Raw genomic sequence first — 19836 nt, 5'->3', positions numbered from 1 at the left:
GGGTGCCCCCAACACTCCCCTTGCTTCCCTCTATTTCCACTAAGGCCCATGTAGGCCCATTAACCCCCAGGGGGGTTCCGGTAGCTCCCGGTACTCCAATATATGTTTGAAACCTTCCGGAACCTTTCCGATGTCCGAACATAGTCGTCCAATATATCGATCTTTATGTCTCGACCATTTAGAGACTCCTCGTCATGTCCATGATCATATCCGGGACTCCGAACTACTTTGGTACATCAAAACACAAAAACCCATAATACCGATCGTCACCGAACTTTAAGCGTGCGGACCCTACGGGTTCGAGAACTATGTAGAAATGACCGAGACACATCTCAGGTCAATAACCAATAGCGGAACCTGGATGTTCATATTGGCTCCCACATATTCTACGAAGATCTTTATCGGTCATACCGCATAACAACATATGTTGTTCCCTTTGTCATCGGTATGTTACTTGCCCGAGATTCGATCGTCGGTATCTCAATACCTAGTTCAATCTCGTTACCGGCAAGTCTCTTTACTCGTTCCATAATACATCATCCCGCAACTAACTCATTAGTTACAATGCTTGCAAGGCTTATAGTGATGTGCATTACCGAGTGGGCCAGAGATACCTCTCCGACAATCGGAGTGACAAATCCTAATCTCGAAATACGCCAACTCAACAAGTACCTTCAGAGACACCTGTAGAGCACCTTTATAATCACCCAGTTACGTTGTGACGTTTGGTAGCACACAAAGTGTTCCTCTGGTAAACGGGAGTTGCATAATCTCATAGTCATAGGAACGTGTATAAGTCATGAAGAAAGCAATAACAACATACTAAATGATCAAGTGCTAAGCTAACGGAATGGGTCAAGTCAATCACATCATTCTCCTAATGATGTGATCCCGTTAATCAAATGACAACTCATGTCTATAGCTAGGAAACATAACCATCTTTGATCAACGAGCTAGTCAAGTAGAGGCATACTAGTGACACTCTGTTTGTCTATGTATTCACACATGTATCATGTTTCTGTTTAATAAAATTCTAGCATGAATAATAAAATTTATCATGATATAAGGAAAAAAAATAATAACTTTATTATTACCTCTAGGGCATATTTCCTTAGTCTCCCACTTTGTAACGCCCCAAGGCCGGAGCTTCAGATGCCTTCCAGGGTTTCTGGGTTTTCGTTTTGTGATTTGTTTCTGCTTGTTGCAGTCATCTTTGCATCATGTGCATTGCATCATTCCATCATCTCACAAATCTTTTCCATCTCAACTAAATAAATTGTGTGGATCTTCGATCCATTTAAATCGAGGGAAGATTGACTTCTCTTTATAATGTATCCTCTCAATATTAGGGAGCTATAATAAATATTCCATTCTTTTGGAATTCACCATAACACACTTGCAAATTATCCCAATGCCTTTGTTATCTTAATTCTTGGTCTTCAATCTTGTCATATATTCTTTCATCATATTCCGGAGCTCCACCAAAAACCTCAACATTTTTGGACCTCCCTATCACCTACTTCCTATGCAAAACCATTTGAATTAAATTCAAATGAGTTCGTTTCAAACTTCACCCACGTGATCATTTCCATTTTTCGTGGATCAGGCTCATTTTTGTGACTCTGAGAAAATTTACTTCATGTCCAAACTCCACTGCAATCCCTCTCGGCTTTTCTTCCAAGTTTCTTTTCTTTTATATAGTTTAAAAAAAGAGTTGGAGAGGGGAGAGAGAGCCCAGCAGCCAGGCCTTTTCCGTTTCCACAGGCCCAGCCGCAGCCCACTTGGGCCTCCCCACTCTAGCCGGTCAGGCCCAACCCGCACCGGACCTAACCGTAGCAGCCACTAGGCCCGACCGAGACCACCATCTCCTTTGATCCCTCGCACACCGCTCCCTCTCATACCCCTTCCACCCAGCGCCGCCAGGGAGAGTGCGCCCGATCTCATCTCCCTCGATCCCACTCCTCTCCCTCTCATCCTCCCGTGCCCGCTCCCATCTTCCTCTCTCCCCTCGTCTAGTTCTCACGAGCGCCGCCCAGGCCTCGCCCGACCCCCCTGTCGCGGCCTCTTCAGGCGACCATGGCGCCCCGTCGGCCGGCGAGCCGCCGCTGCCGTTGGCACCCGCTGCCCTGCCGCGCCGGAGTCTCCTCGTGCGCCTCCCTGCTTCGTCCGGCCACCGCGCCGCCAAGCTCCTCCACCGCGCCTCGCCTTCGACCTCGGATTTCGCGTCCCATGGCCACGAGCGCCACCAGCAGTAGTTTCAAGCCGTCCCCATCGCCGAGTCCCTCTCCGCCCTTCTGCACCTCGTCTCCGGCCCTGCCCGTCGGAGCCACGCCTCCCAGTGCCCGCAGCTGTGTCACCGGTCTTCCTCCTTGACGTGTCGCCTCGAGCCTCCTCATGCCTCGCGAGACCAACGTGCCAAGTTCCCGCCGCTGCCGCTGCTGCTGCAAGTTCCGCTGCCGTTGCTCCTGCATCGCGCCAAGTCCCAGCATCACGCCCTATTGAAGTGGACGCCAATTCCAACGGCCACCGAGCGTGGAACTCGCCAAGTACCACAAGTTCTTGATGGATGCGCCAAGTCCCCAGCGAGACTCGTTTTTGTCAAGTTCGACTACACGGCTAAGACCTCGGAGTTGGACCGCAAGCGCCAAGTACCCCACCGCCAAGACCACACGGATGCCTGAACGAGTACCGAACGATTCGCAAAGACCGACGAGAACGACTTCGTGGACCGACGAGTACCACGGCGACCGTTGTACGCCAAGTACCTCTCCGAAAAACGAACATGTACCACTACGTCCGGAGGTATCGGACCCGTCAAGTCCAACCACGAATGGGTACAACTATCGGCAACCCCGAACGACTACGAAAAGTGAACCTCTAACGTCGACTCTAGAGCAAGCGAGATCGACTACTTCCACTACCGTCGTCGCGAGAACGCCTACTTCCCTCTACGAACGAGAACCGTCCCCTTTGCACGCTACAAAGGTATAACCACCGAGATCGGCGTTCGAGAACGAATGCTTGTGTTGTATGAGACGCACCCTTTGTCTGCACCGTGTCCGTTTTGCCACTCGTTTCCATGCCCCTAACCTGTGGTAACCCGGTTACTGGGATCACCCCACCATCTTTTGCACGCTCCCGTCACATTTTCTTTTGCACCGACGTCTCAATGAGTTGTCGGAACCGGAACGTTGCCGTGGCACCGTTTCGTTATCGTCGCCGTGGCACCCCTTTCTTTTCCGCCACGATGACAAATGCTTCATAATGCTCTTGTCAACTTTTAATAAAAATTGCGTAAACTTGTTCATGTGATCCGCATCATGATAACAACAATTAAAATGTTTAAAATTGTTGTTTGCTTTAAATTGCTATATACATGTGGGGATTTATCAGAATTGTAGTTGTTGTTTCCGGCCTCATTTAAAATGCCTAACTGTGTTTTCTACTCATGTTTCACCTCTTGACATGCTTAACAACATTTAATATTGGTGAGTACATAACCGAGAGAGAACTAAATAATTGATGTGGTGTTCCGTCAATATGCAACCCGTTGCATATTGGGCTCCACTTAACTTGTAGTTTTGTTTGTGCACTTTGCCATGCCATGCTTCATTAAACCGAACATGCATCATGCCATGATTATGTGATGGTTGTTTACTATGTTGTTTGCTTCTTTCCGGTGTTGCTTCTTCGGGTTAGTTCCGATAACGTCGCATTGTGAGGATTCGTTCGACTACGTCCGTTTGTCTTCTTCATGGACTCGTTCTTCTTCCTTGCGGGATCTCAGGCAAGATGACCATGCCCTCGAAATCACTTCTATCTTTGCTTGCTAGATGCTCGCTCTTTTGCTATGCCTATGCTGCGATACCTACCACTTGCTTATCATGCCTCCCATATTGTTAAGCCAAGCCGATAACCCACCTTGTCCTAGCAAACCATTGCTTGGCTATGTTACCGCTTTGCTCAGCCCCTCTTATAGCATTGCTAGTTGCAGGTGAAGATTGGAGTTGTTCCTTGTTGGAACATGGATATTTTGTTGGGATATCACAATATCTCTTATTTAATTAATGCATCTATATACTTGGTAAAGGGTGGAAGGCTCGGCCTTATGCCTGGTGTTTTGTTCCACTCTTGCCGCCCTAGTTTCCGTCATATCGGTGTTATGTTCCCGGATTTTGCATTCCTTACACGGTTGGGTTATAATGGAAACCCCTTGACAGTTCGCCTTGAATAAAACTCCCCCAGCAAGGCCCAACCTTGGTTTTACCATTCGCGACCTAGCCTCTTTTTCCCTTGGGTTAGGCTAGCCCAAGAGTCATCTTTATTTTAAACCCCCCCGGGACAGTGCTTGTCTAAGTGTTGGTCCGAAACAGAGCCACTTGCCGCGCCACCTCGGGGAAACTTGAGGGCTGGTTTTAGCTGTATGTAGTGTTCATCTGGTGTTGCCCTGAGAATGAGATATGTGCAGCTCCTATCAGGATGTCGTCGCACCGGGCGGTCTTCCTGGACTTGTTTTACCATTGTCGAGGATGTCTTGTAACCGGGATGCCGAGTCTGATCGGATTGTCTTGGGAGAAGGAATACCCTTCGTTGACCGTGAGAGCTTGTGATGGGCTAAGTTGGGACACCCCTGCAGGGATTTGAACTTTCAAAAGCCGTGCCCGCGGTTATGGGCAGATGGGAATTTGTTAATGTCCGGTTGTAGAGAACCTGAAGTTTGACTTAAGTAAAATGCATCAACCACGTGTGTAGCCGTGATGGTCTCTTTCCGGCGGAGTCCGGGAAGTGAACACGGCATTGGAGTTATGTTTGACGTAGGTTGTTCTAGGATCACTTCTTGATCATAGATTCTCGACCGTGCTTTCGCCTTCTCTTCTCGCTCTCATTTGTGTATGTTAGCCACCAAATATGCTAGTCACTTGCTGGAGCTCCACCTCATACCTTTTACCCTTCCTATAATCTTAAATAGTCTTGATCGCGAGGGTGTGAGATTGCTGAGTCCCCGTGACTCACAGATACTTCCAAAACCAGTTTGCAGGTGCCGATGATACCGTGCAGGTGTCGCAACCGAGCTCAAGGAGGAGCTCGATGAAGATCGTGTTCGTTATGTTGTTCCGTTTCCAGTTGATCAGTAGTGGAGCCCAGTTGGGACGATCGGGGATCTATGTAGCATTTGGGGTAGTCTTCTTTTATTTTGGTTCCGTAGTCGAACCTTGATCGTATCTGGATGATGTAATGCTTTATTCATGTATTGTGTGAAGTGGAGATTGTAAGCCAACTATTTATCTCTTTCACTTATGTATTACATGGGTTGGGTGAAGATTACCTCACTTGCGACATTGCTTTCAATGCGGTTATGCCTCTAAGTCGTGCTTCGACATGTGGGAGATATAAACGCATCGAGGGCGTTATAAGTTGGTAATCAGAGCCTTCCCGACCTTAGGAGCCCCCTGCTTGATCGAATCGTTGGCGTTGTTGAGTCTAGAAAAATGTTTTGAGTCATTTAAGATTATATATATCGGAGAGTAGGATTCTTTTTACTCCCCAGTCCCTTCGTCGCTCTGGTGAGGCATCCTGACGTAGAGTTTTGACTCTTCTCTTCTCAAATTTCACTAAAAAAAATTTAGGATCACGCGGGTATCTTGGAATCGTTCCGATGGTTTTGTGACGAGAACATTGTTCTTGGTGCCTCCTGACATTTAGGGGTTGTGGCAGTGTCCCGGGGCGTTGAGCTCCGAGGTGTTGTCGTCACAATTTTATCGTTGCAGTTCTGGAATACCTGAGTTTCGCCAACATCGAAAATCTCTTTTATGCAGTTGTTGGTGAGATAACCTCGACGCCACCCAGTACTAGGGCGGGAGTTCGGGAGTATTGCCATAACTCGTATAACAGATGCTTTTCGAAGGTTGAGGTAAATGATTTCCGAAGGTTTCTTGGTTATGTGTTGAAGGATGGATACAGCTGGATGTAGGATTTGCTAGTTTTGGGTGAGATATTATGCTTCCCCTGTATCCCCAACACCTGATTGCATAACCGGAAAGTTTCGAGAGTTTATAAGTGGGAATTCAAGTAGATCTTAGGATATCTTTCTGATAGATGTATGATATGAAATTGGGGTTCGACGTCTAGTGGTCCGCCTATTCACGGTTGGTTTTACAGTGGTCTCATTGTGTCTTAAAGAGTCCTTGGCTATGCTGACTCAGGGACGCTTCGTATGTCATGTGCACTGCCTTGCACATGATGGTGATGTACGATCGAGCCCGTGTAGGCCCCACCACGAAAACTTCGGACGAAATCTCTATCATATGTTTGTTCCGGCTTATTCTGCAAGTCAATCCTTGTTTTATTTTCAGTTGTGGTATTCGAGTTGCTTCATTGTCAAGTGTTGATTCCATACCTTTCCTAAACGGTGTTCTCATACTCCGATGTGAATACCAATCCTTCATGATAATCGAGATTGTCATGTCAATCCTTCTCAACCGGCGTATTTCTCTTCAAGTGGATCCGATCAACATTCGCAAGATCCAATCTCAGTTTTTCATCAACGTTGTTCGTTTCATCCGTCTTCAAGTTGACTTTGTTTTCCCTCCCTCCCACCCTTTTTCTTCAAGGACTCATATATCTTAATAAAGTATACTTTTATTCATGTGAAGTTTCTTCATTCTCTCCGTCAATATTCTTATCCGGTGATTCTCAAGAAGATTCTAACGAAGCTTCAAGTTCGTCACTCATTTTATTCTCTGGTGGATTGAATTCAAGCCTTATGTGTTGATCACATACTATTTTCCTTGTTTCAAATGCTTTTCTTATGCCGGTGCACCTCATAATCATTCCCCGCTTGCTATTCAATTGTTCCGGAGTGCTCAAGATATCTCGAGCGCCAAGTCCCTGCATCACGCCCTGTTGCAGTGGACGCCAATTCCAATGGTCACCGAGCGTGGAACTTGCCAAGTACCACAAGTTCCTGATGGATGCGCCAACTCCCCAGCGAGACTCGTTTTCGTCAAGTTCGACTACACGGCTAAGACCTCGGAGTTGGACCGCAAGCGCCAAGTACCCCACCGGCAAGACCACACGGATGCCCGAACGAGTACCGAACGATTCACAAAGACCGACGAGAATGACTTCATGGACCGACGAGTACCACGGCGACTGTTGTACGCCAAGTACCTCTCCGAAAAACGAACATGTACCACTACGTCCGGAGGTATCGGACCCGTCAAGTCCAACCACGAATGGGTACAACTATCGGCAACCCCGAACGACTACGAAACGTGAACCTCTACCGTCGACCCTAGAGAAAGCGAGATCAACTACTTCCACTACCGCCGTCGCGAGAACGCCTACTTCCCTCTACGAACGAGAACCGTCCCCTTTGCACGCTACAAAGGTATAACCACCGAGATCGGCGTTCGAGAACGAATGCTTGTGTTGTATGAGACGCACCCTTTGTCTGCACCGTGTCCGTTTCGCCACTCGTTTCCATGCCCCTAACCCATGGGAACCCGGTTACTGGGATCACCCCACCATCTTTTGCACGCTCCCGTCACATTTTCTTTTGCACCGACGTCTCAATGAGTTGTCAGAACCGGAACGTTGCCGTGGCACCGTTTCGTTATCGTCACCGTGGCACCCCTTTCGTTTCCGCCACGATGACAAATGCTTCATAATGCTCTTGTCAACTTTTAATAAAAATTGCATAAACTTGTTCATGTCATCCGCATCATGATAACAACAATTAAAATGTTCAAAATTGTTGTTTGCTTTAAATTGCTATATACATGTGGGGATTTACCGGAATTGTTGTTGTTGTTTCCGGCCTCATTTAAAATGCCTAACTGTGTTTTCTACTCATGTTTCACCTCTTGACATGCTTAACAACATTTAATATTGGTGAGTACATAACCGAGAGAGAACTAAATAATTGATGTGGTGTTCCATCAATATGCAACCCGTTGCATATTGTGCTCCACTTAACTTGTAGTTTTGTTTGTGCACTTTGCCATGCCATGCTTCATTAAACCGGACGTGCATCATGCTTGATTTGTGCATCATGCCATGATTATGTGATGGTTGTTTACTATGTTGTTTGCTTCTTTCCGGTGTTGCTTCTTTGGGTTAGTTCCGATAATGTCGCGTTGTGAGGATTCGTTCGACTACGTCAATTTGTCTTCTTCATGGACTCGTTCTTCTTCCTTGCGGGATCTCAGGCAAGATGACCATACCCTCGAAATCACTTCTATCTTTGCTTGCTAGATGCTCGCTCTTTTTCTATGCCTATGCTGCGATGCCTACCACTTGCTTATCATGCCTCCCATATTGTTAAGCCAAGCCGCTAACCCACCTTGTCCTAGCAAACCGTTGTTTGGCTATGTTACCGCTTTGCTCAGCCCCTCTTATAGCGTTGCTAGTTGCAGTTGAAGATTGGAGTTGTTCCTTGTTGGAACATGGATATTTTGTTGAGATATCACAATATCTCTTATTTAATTAATGCATCTATATACTTGGTAAAGGGTGGAAGGCTCGGCCTTATGCCTGGTGTTTTGTTCCACTCTTGCTGCCCTAGTTTCCGTCATATCGGTGTTATGTTCCCGGATTTTGCGTTCCTTACACAGTTGGGTTATAATGGGAACCCCTTGACAGTTCGCCTTGAATAAAACTCCTCCAGCAAGGCCCAACCTTGGTTTTACCATTCGCCACCTAGCCTCTTTTTCCCTTGGGTTAGGCCAGCCCAAGGGTCATCCTTATTTTAACCCCCCCGGGCCAGTGCTTGTCTAAGTGTTGGTCCGAAACAGAGCCACTTGCGGCGCCACCTCGGGGAAACTTGAGGGCTGGTTTTAGCTGTACGTAGTGTTCATCCGGTGTTGCCCTGAGAACGAGATATGTGCAGCTCCTATCAGGATGTCGGCGCATCGGGCAGTCTTGCTGTACTTGTTTTACCATTGTCGAGGATGTCTTGTAATCGGGATGCTGACTCTGATCGGATTACACAGTAATGATTCTGACACCCATGGAGCCTTGGTGCTGATCATGTTTTGCTCGTGGAAGAGGCTTAGTCAACGGTTCTGCAACATTCAGATCCATATGTATCTTGCAAATCTCTATGTCTCCCACTTGGACTTGATCCCGGATGGAGTTGAAGCGTCTCTTGATGTGCTTGGTTCTCTTGTGAAATCTGGATTCCTTTGCCAAGGCAATTGCACCAGTATTGTCACAAAAAGATTTTCATTGGACTCGATGCACTAGGTATGACACCTAGATCGGATATGAACTCCTTCATCCAGACTCCTTCATTTGCAGCTTCCGAAGCAATAATGTACTCCGCTTCACATGTAGATCCCGCCACGACGCTCTGTTTAGAACTTCTCCAACTGAGAGCTCCACCGTTCAATATAAACACGTATCCGTTTTGCGATTTAGAATCGTCCGGATCAGTGTCAAAGCTTGCATCAACGTAACCATTTATGATGAGCTCTTTGTCACCTCCGTATATGAGAAACATATCCTTAGTCCTGTTCAGGTACTTCAGGATGTTCTTGACCGATGTCCAGTGATCCACTCCTGGATTACTTTGGTACCTCCCTGCTAAACTAATAGCAAGGCACACATAAGGTCTGGTACACAGCATTGCATACATGATAGAGCCTATGGCTGAAGCATAGGGAACATCTTTCATTTTCTCTCTATCTTCTGCAGTGGTCGAGCATTGAGTCTTACTCAACTTCACACCTTGTAACACAGGCAAGAACCCTTTCTTTGCCTGATCCATTTTGAACTTCTTTAAAACTTTGTCAAGGTATGTGCTTTGTGAAAGTCCAATTAAGCGTCTTGATCTATCTCTATAGATCTTGATGCCCAATATGTAAGCGGCTTCACCGAGGTCTTTCATTGAAAAACTCTTATTCAAGTATCCTTTTATGCTATCCAGAAATTCTATATCATTTCCAATCAACAATATGTCATCCACATATAATATTAGAAATGCTACAGAGCTCCCACTCATTTTCTTGTAAATACAGGCTTCTCCAAAAGTCTGTATAAAACCATATGCTTTGATCACACTATCAAAACGTTTATTCCAACTCCGAGAGGCTTGCACTAGTCCATAAATGGATCGCTGGAGCTTGCACACTTTGTTAGCACCTTTTGGATCGATAAAACCTTCAGGTTGCATCATATACAACTCTTCTTCCAAAAATCCATTCAGGAATGTAGTCTTTTCATCCATTTGCCAAATTTCATAATCATAAAATGCGGCAATAGCTAACATGATTCGGACGGACTTAAGCATCGCTACGGGTGAGAAGGTCTCATCGTAGTCAACTCCTTGAACTTGTCGAAAACCTTTCGCAATAAGTCGAGCTTTGTAGATAGTAACATTACCATCAACGGTTGTCTTCTTCTTGAAGATCCATTTATTCTCTATTGCTTGCCGATCATCGGGCAAGTCAACCAAAGTCCACACTTTGTTCTCATACATGGACCCCATCTCAGATTTCATGGCCTCAAGCCATTTTGCGGAATCTGAGCTCATCATCACTTCCTCATAGTTCGTAGGTTCGTCATGGTCTAGCAACATGACCTCCAGAACAGGATTACCGTACCACTCTGGTGCGGATCTTACTCTGGTTGACCTACGAGGTTCAGTAGTAACTTGATCTGAAGTTTCATGATTATCATCATTAGCTTCCTCACTAATTGGTGTAGATGTCACAGGAACCGGTTTCTGTGATGAACTACTTTCCAATAAGGGAGCAGGTACAGTTACCTCATCAAGTTCTACTTTCCTCCCACTCACTTCTTTCGAGAGTTCTCTAGAAAGGATCCATTCTTCGCAACAAAAGTTTTGCCTTCGGATCTGTGATAGAAGGTGTACCCAACTGTTTCTTTTGGGTATCCTATGAAGACACATTTTTTTGACCTAGGTTTGAGCTTATCAGGTTGAAGCTTTTTCACATAAGCATTGCAGCCCCAAACTTTAAGAAACGACAACTTTGGTCTCTTGCCAAACCATAGTTCATAAGGCGTCGTCTCAACGGATTTTTATGGTGCCCTATTTAACATGAATGCAGCTGTCTCTAAAGCATAACCCCAAAATGATAGCGGTAAATCAGTAAGAGACATCATAGATCGCACCATATCTAGTAAAGTACGATTACGACGCCCGGACACACCATTACGCTGTGGTGTTTCGGGTGGCATGAGTTGCGAAACTATTCTGCATTGTTTCAAATGTAGACCAAACTCGTAACTCAAATATTCTCCTCCACGATCAGATCGTAGAAACTTTATTTTCTTGTTGCGATGATTTTCCACTTCACTCTGAAATTGTTTGAACTTTTCAAATGTTTCAGACTTATGTTTCATTAAGTAGATATACCCAGATCTGCTCAAATCATCTGTGAAGGTGAGAAAATAACGATACCCGCCGCGAGCCTCAATATTCGTCGGACCACATACATCAGTATGTATGATTTCCAACAAGTCTGTTGCTTGCTCCATTGTTCCGTAGAACGGCATTTTAGTCATCTTGCCCATGAGGCATCATTTGCAAGTACCAAGTGATTCATAATCAAGTGATTCCAAAATTCCATCAGTATGGAGTTTCTTAATGCGCTTTACACCAATATGACCCAAACGGCAGTGCCACAAATAAGTTGCACTATCATTATCAACTCCGCATCTTTTGGCTTCAACATTATGAATATGTGTATCACTACTATCGAGAAACAAAAATAGACCACTCTTCAAGGGTGCATGACCATAAAAGATATTACTCATATAAATAGAACAACCATTATTCTCAGATTTCACTGAATAACCATCTCGCATCAAACAAGATCCAGATATAATGTTCATGCTCAACGTTGGCACCAAATAACAATTATTCAGGTCTAAAACTAATCCCGAAGGTAGATGTAGAGGTAGCGTGCCGACGACGATCACATCGACTTTGGAACCATTTCCCATGCGCATTGTCACCTCGTCCTTAGCCAGTCTTTGCTTAATCTCTAGTCCCTGTTTCGAGTTGCAAATATTAGCAACAGAACCAGTATCAAATACCCAGGTGTTACTGCGAGCTCTGGTAAGGTACACATCAATAACATGTATATCACATATACCTCTGTTCACCTTGCCATCCTTCTTATCCGCCAAATACTTGGGGCAGTTCCGCTTCCAGTGACCAATCTGCTTACAGTAGAAGCACTCAGTCTCAGGCTTGGGTCCAGACTTGGGTTTCTTCTCCTAAGCAGCAACTTGTTTGTTGTTCTTCTTGAAGTTCCCCTTCTTCTTCCCTTTACTCTTTTTCTTGAAACTGGTGGTCTTGTTGACCATCAACACTTGATGCTCCTTCTTGATTTCTACCTCCGTTGCCTTTAGCATTGCGAAGAGCTCAGGAATTGTCTTATTCATCCCTTGCATATTATAGTTCATCACGAAGCTCTTGTAGCTTGGTGGCAGTGAATGAAGAACTCTGTCAATGACACTATCAATAGGAAGATTAACTCCTAGTTGAGTCAAGTGATTATGATACCCAGGCATTTTGAGTATATGTTCACTGACAGAACTATTCTCCTCCATCTTGCAGCTGTAGAACTTATTGGAGACTTCATATCTCTCAATTCGGGCATTTTGCTTGAAATATTAACTTCAACTCCTGGAACATCTCATATGCTCCATGACGTTCAAAACGTCATTGAAGTCCTAGTTCTAAGCCGTAAAGCATGGCACAGTGAACTATCGAGTATTCATCAGCTTTACTCTGCCAGACGTTCTTAACGTCATCAGCAGCATCTGCAGCAGGCCTGGCACCCAACGGTGCTTCCAGGACGTAATTCTTCTGTGCAGCAATGAGGATAATCCTCAAGTTACGGACCCAGTCCGTGTAATTGCTACCATCATCTTTCAACTTTGCTTTCCCAAGGAACACATTAAAATTCAACGGAACAACAGCACGGGCCATCTATCTACAATCAACATAGACAAGCAAAATACTACCAGGTACTAAGTTCATGATAAATTTAAGTTCAATTAGTCATATTACTTAAGAACTCCCACTTAGATAGGCATCCCTCTAATCATCTAAGTGATCATGTGATCCATATCAACTAAACCATGTCCGATCATCACGTGAGATGGAGTAGATTTCAATGGTGAACATCACTATGTTGATCATATCTACTATATGATTCACGCTCGACCTTTCGGTCTCAGTGTTCCGAGGCCATATCTGCATATGCTAGGCTCGTCAAGTTTAACCCGAGTATTCCGCGTGTGCAAAACTGGCTTGCACCCGTTGTAGATGAATGTAGAGCTTATCACACCCGATCATCACATGGTGTCTCGGCACGACGAACTTTGGCAACGGTGCATACTCAGGGAGAACATTTTTATCTTGAAATTTAGTGAGAGATCATCTTCTAATGCTACCGTCAATCAAAGCAAAATAAGATGCATAAAAGATAAACATCACATGCAATCAATATAAGTGATATGATATGGCCATCATCATCTTGCGCTTGTGATCTCCATCTCTGAAGCACCGTCATGATCACCATCGTCACCGGCGCGACACCTTGATCTCCATCGCAGCATCGTTGTCGTCTCGCCAAACTTATGCTTTTACGACTATCGCTACCGCTTAGTGATAAAGTAAAGCATTACAGGGCGATTGCATTGCATACAATAAAGTGACAACCATATGGCTCCTGCCAGTTGCCGATAACTCGATTACAAAACATGATCATCTCATACAATAAAATATAGCACCATGTCTTGACCATATCACATCACAACATGCCGTGCAAAAAAAAGTTAGACGTCCTCTACTTTGTTGTTGCAAGTGTTATGTGGCTGCTACGGGCTGAGCAAGAACCGTTCTTACCTACGCATCAAAACCACAACGATAGTTTTTCAAGTTAGTGATGTTTTAACCTTCACAAGGACCGTGCGTAGCCACACTCGGTTCAACTAAAGTTGGAGAAACTGACACCCGCCAGCCACATGTGTGCAAAGCACGTCGATAGAACCAGTCTCGCGTAAGCGTACGCGTAATGTCGGTCCAGGCCGCTTCATCCAACAATACCGCCGAACCAAAGTATGACATGTTGGTAAGCAATATGATTTGTATCGCCCACAACTCACTTGTGTTCTACTCGTGCATATAACATCTACGCATAAACCTAGCTCGGATACCACTGTTGGGGAACATAGTAATTTCAAAAAAAATCCTACGCACACACAGGATCATGGTGATGCATAGCAATGTGAGGGGAGAGTGTGTCCACATACCCTCGTAGACCGAAAGTAGAAGTGTTAGCACAACGCGGTTGATGTAGTCGTACGTCTTCACAATCTGACCGATCCAAGTACCGAATGCACGACACCTTCGAGTTCTGCACACGTTCAACTCGATGACGTCCCACGAGCTCCGATCCAGCAAAGCTTCACAGGAGAGTTTTGTCAGCATGACAGCATGGTTACGGTGATGATGATGCTACCGACGTAGGGCTTCGCCTAAGCACCGCTACGATATGATCGAGGTGGATTATGGTGGAGGGGGGCACCGCACACGGCTAAGAGATCAATGATCAATTGTTGTGTCTATGGGGTGCCTCCTTGCCCCCGTATATAAAGGAGCAAGGGGGAGGAGGCGGCCGACCGAGGAGGGCGCGCCAAGGGGGGGGTGTCCTACTCCCATTAGGAGTAGGACTCCTCCTTTTCCTATTAGGAGTAGGAGAGGGGGAAGGAAAGGGAGAGGAGGAGAAGGGAAGAGGGGGCGGCCCCCCTTGCCCTAAACCAATTCGGTTTGGGCAATGGGGGCGAGCCCCACACTCCCCTTACTGCCATCTATTTCCACTAAGGCCCATGTAGTCCCATTAAGCCCTGGGGGGGGGGGGTTCCGGTAACCCCCGGTACTCCAATATATGTCTGAAACCTTTCGGAACCTTTCCGATGTCCAAATATAGTCGTCCAATATATCGATCTTTACGTCTCGACCATTTCGAGACTCCTCGTCATGTCCTCGATCATATCTGGGACTCCGAACTACCTTCGATACATCAAAACACAAAAACTCATAATATCAATCGTCACCGAACTTTAAGCATGCGGACCCTATGGGTTCGAGAAATATGTAGACATGACCGAGACACGTCTCCGGTTAATAACCAATAGCAGAACCTGGATGTTCATATTGGCTCCCACGTATTCTACATAGATCTTTATTGGTCAAACGGCATAACAACATAGGTTGTTCCCTTTGTCATCGGTATGTTACTTGCCCGAGATTCGATCGTCGGTATCTCAATACCCAGTTCAATCTCGTTACCGGCAAGTCTCTTTACTCATTCCGTAATACATCATCCCGCAACTAACTCATTAGTTGCAATGCTTGCAAGGCTTATAGTGATGTGCATTACCGAGTGGGCCCAGAGATACCTCTCCGACAATCGAAGTGACAAATCCTAATCTCGTAATACGCCAACTCAACAAGTACCTTCAGAGACACCTGTAGAGCACCTTATAATCACCCAATTACGTTGTGACATTTGGTAGCACACAAAGTGTTCCTCCGGTAAACGGGAGTTGCATAATCTCATAGTCATAGGAACGTGTATAAGTCACGAAGAAACAATAGAAACATACTAAACGATCAAGTGCTAAGCTAACGGAATGGGTCAAGTCCATCACATCATTGTCCTAATGATGTGATCCCGTTAATCAAATGAGAACTCATGTCTATGGCTAGGAAACATAACCATCTTTGATCAACGAGCTAGTCAAGTAGAGGCATACTAGTGACACTCTGTTTGTCTATGTATTCACACATGTATCATGTTTCCGTTTTATACAATTCTAGCATGAATAATAAACATTTATCATGATATAGGGAAATAAATAATAACTTTATTATTGCCTCTAGGGCATATTTCCTTCATGGACATGTGTTGTCATTTGATGAACGGGATCACATCATTAGAGAATGATGTGATGGACAAGACCCATCCGTTAGCTTAGCATAATGATCGTTCAGTTTTATTGCTACTGCTTTCTTCATAACTTATACATGTTCCTCTGACTATGAGATTATGCAACTCCCGAATACCGGAGGAACACCTTCTGTGCTATCAAACATCACAACGTAATTGGGTGATTATAAAGATGCTCTGCAGGTGTCTCCAATGGTGTTTGTTGAGTTGGCATAGATCGAGATTAGGATTTGTCACTCCGTGTATCGGAGAGGTATCTCTGGGCCCTCTCGGTAATGCACATCACTCTAAGCCTTGCTAGCTTTGTGACTAATGAGTTAGTTGTGGGATGATGCATTATGGAACGAGTAAAGAGACTTGCCGGTAATGAGATTGAACTAGGTATGAGGATACCGACGATCGAATCTCGGGCAAGTAACATACCGATGACAAAGGGAACAACGTATGTTGTTATGCGGTTTGACCGATAAAGATCTTCGTAGAATATGTAGGGGCCAATATGAGCATCCAGGTTCCGCTATTGGTTATTGACCGGAGATGAGTATCGTTCATGTCTACATAGTTCTCGAACCCGTAGGGTCCACACGCTTAACGTTCTGTGATGATTTGTATTATGAGTTATGTGATTTGATGACCGAAGTTTGTTCGGAGTCCCGGATGAGATCAGGGACATGACGAGGAGTCTCGAAATGGTCGAGACGTAAAGATCGATATATTGGAAAGCTATATTTGGACATCGGAAAGGTTCCGAGTGATTCGGGTATTTTTCGGAGTATCGGAGAATTACGAGAATTTGTATTGGGCCTTAATGGGCCATACGGGAAAGGAGAGAAAGGCCTCAAGGATGGCCGCGCCCCTTCGCCCTGGACTGGTCCGAATTGGACTAGGGAAAGGGGGCGCCCCCTTCCTTCCTTCTCCTTCTCCCTTCCCTTTTTCCTATTCCATGTGGGAGGTGGAATCCTACTAGGACTAGGGAGTCCTAGTAGGACTCCACACTTTGGGCGCGCCCTATGAGGGTCGGCCTCCTCCTCCCTCCATCCTTTATATACGTGGCCAGGGGGCACCCCATAAACACAAGTTGATCATTGATCTCTTAGCTGTGTGCGGTGCCCCCCTTCACCATAATCCACCTCGGTCATATCGTAGCGGTGCTTAGGCGAAGCCCTGTTCCGGTAGCATCATCATCGTCGGCATCACACCGTCGTGCTGATGAAGCTCTCCCTCAACACTCTACTGGATCGTGAGTTCGTGGGACGTCACCGAGCCGAACGTGTGCAGATCGCGGAGGTGTCGTACTTTCGGTACTAGGATCGGTCGATCATGAAGACGTACGACTACATCAACCGCGTTGTCATAACGCTTCCGCTTACAGTCTACGAGGGTATGTGGACAACAGTCTTCCCCTCTCGTTGCTATGCACCACCTTGATCTTGCGTGTGCGTAGGAAATTTTTGAAATTACTGTGTTCCCCAACAGCGACATGCTGTGGTAATTTTTTTTGTCCGATTTGCGAAGGCGCACGCATTAACAATCAACAAAGTCATTTTGGAACAAGTGTAGTCACGTTACAAATCGGAAACACAAGTATTATTGAAACCGTGGGCGTTCTACTTACCAATTATGTGCGGCCACACGCCTCCTTTTTTATTGGCTTGGAGGTGCCGTGCGGGGTAGCTATTTGAGTACGAGAGGCGTGTGATCAGACCCCCGCATGTGCTCATCGGGAGGAGAGCCCTTTGACTGCTACCCGCCGCGCACCTCTCTCCCAACGTCTCCATTAATGGCGCTCGAGCACCTGTTCTACGGCGTGGCTATATGTTTCACTGGACTGAGATTTAAGTGAGAAAAATGAAAATCTGAAAAGGAAGTTTGGTACGGATCTTGATGTAAGATCCGACAAACCTATATAGCATCGACTACGACCTATAGCAAGCATGATGAATATAAGGACGATGACAGTGCATAATAATTGTCTTACATATTTGGAAACAAAATTAAAAAAGCCACATGCGGCAATGCCCGAAATACACAAGGGCAAAAGAAGAAGGAAGACAATGATCTGGCTCGCTGATCTCTACTTTCTTGATGCGTTGCTGCAGGCCGCGGGAACTAGTCTCTACGGCAAGCGGCGACGAGCTCTTTCTTGTCCTCAAGATGCTGCTTGAGAGCATTCACGGACTCCTCCACCAGCCTTCTGCACTCGATGCGCAGCATGGCATTCTCATCTATAAGTTTCTCGACGATGATGTCGGTCCTCTTCAACAAGGCAGTGGTCTGCTCCTGCTGCTCCACACTTCCAACGATCTTCGCCCTCAGCAGGTCGCCCTCGGCCCAGAGCTTCTCATTGCTCTCATTTAGTTGTCGGATGACGTCGGTAGACTGTTCAAACGAGGCTTTCAGGTCATCCTGCAACCTTGCCCACCTGGAGATCTGATTCATTTGCCTAAGGACGAGGGCACGCATGCGCCTGTAAGAGTCCTCGCCTGCCCGACATTTTACCAGGCTGTTGTGGCGCGGGAGGACATCTCTGCTGTATTGGCGGTGCGGCGGGACATCTCTTTTGCTTCCGCGGCGCGGCCGGACCAGTCTGCTGCATCGACGGCACGACGGGACCTCCGTGCTGTTTCGGCAGCGCGGCGGGACCTCTCTGCTACTACGGCCATGCAGCGGGACATCTTGGTTGCTTTTGCGGCGAGGCGGGACATCTCTCGTGCTTCCGCTTCCAGGCTTGCCTCTCCCTGGTGGCAATCTCTCGACCCAGAACTCACGCTGGCCATGGCGGACGCAAGGGAACGATGATGAATGACTTATTTGTTTTTGTGGATGAGGAGTTGAGGAGGTATGTGCAGTCATCTTGGAGTACTAGTATTTATAACCGCGTAGTAATACACTCCTAAGTGGGAAACCATTTAGGTCTTGATCCGTGTGAATAGGTTTGGAATTTGGAATGTGACGGGACACATGCTCAAAATTTACTGACGGTTATAAGTGTGGCACTATTCCTGGAAGGCGTAACGTGGGCACGTACGCCTTATCGGCCGCATACGTGGCGTTTGCACCATAGGGTGCACCACAATAGGCAATGTCAGCACACGTCTTGTTCCAATAACCGTGTGCGCTCATTATTACCATAACGCATGCTTCTTTTAATTAGAATGCGTGTGCCCATCTAGCGCACACACGTTGATCTATCTAACTGTTTTAGTTTGTTGTGGCTAATCAAAAACAGTTCATCCATGTGAAGTGTATGCCATCAATCACAGACACTTTGATCTAGCTGACCCGTTTCTGTTCTGTTTCCTAATCGCAAACAGTTAATCCTTCTGAAGAGTATGCCCTCAATCACACACACCTTGATCTGGCTGACCATTTCTTTTGTGTTGCCTAATCACAAACAGTTCATCTGAGTGAACTGTATGTTGTATATCGCACACACCTTCATCAGGCTGCCCGTTTCTTTTGTTACGCCTCATCTCACACAGTTCATTGGACTGAACCGTATGCCCTGAATTGCACACACAACTAAAATCTGAACCGTGTTTGATGGCTCCTCAATCGCAAACATTTTGCATCTTTTTGACGGTTCTTTTACACCAGTGTTTGCTATTATTGCATCGCACAGAGTTTCGTCGAAGGGTCTCTAATCGTAGTGTCGCGTTAGAAGCATCCTGCAGTAGTTTCACCCTTGAGGTGAATATGTTGGGAGGCGAAATTATAAGCCCCTATCTTTCTATGTGTCCGGTTGAAACGTTTTGCTCATGTGTACAAGGTGAGTGTTAGCAATCATAGAAGACCATATGATGGTTGAGTATGTGGAGCTCTTACTTAAACTCTGTTGAATAAG

The sequence above is a fragment of the Triticum urartu genome, chromosome 7A, assembly GCF_056163025.1.
Source record: "Triticum urartu cultivar PI428250 chromosome 7A, HENAU_Tu73, whole genome shotgun sequence".
Taxonomy (NCBI): domain Eukaryota; kingdom Viridiplantae; phylum Streptophyta; class Magnoliopsida; order Poales; family Poaceae; genus Triticum; species Triticum urartu.
Note: the sequence above shows the minus strand (reverse complement) of the source record.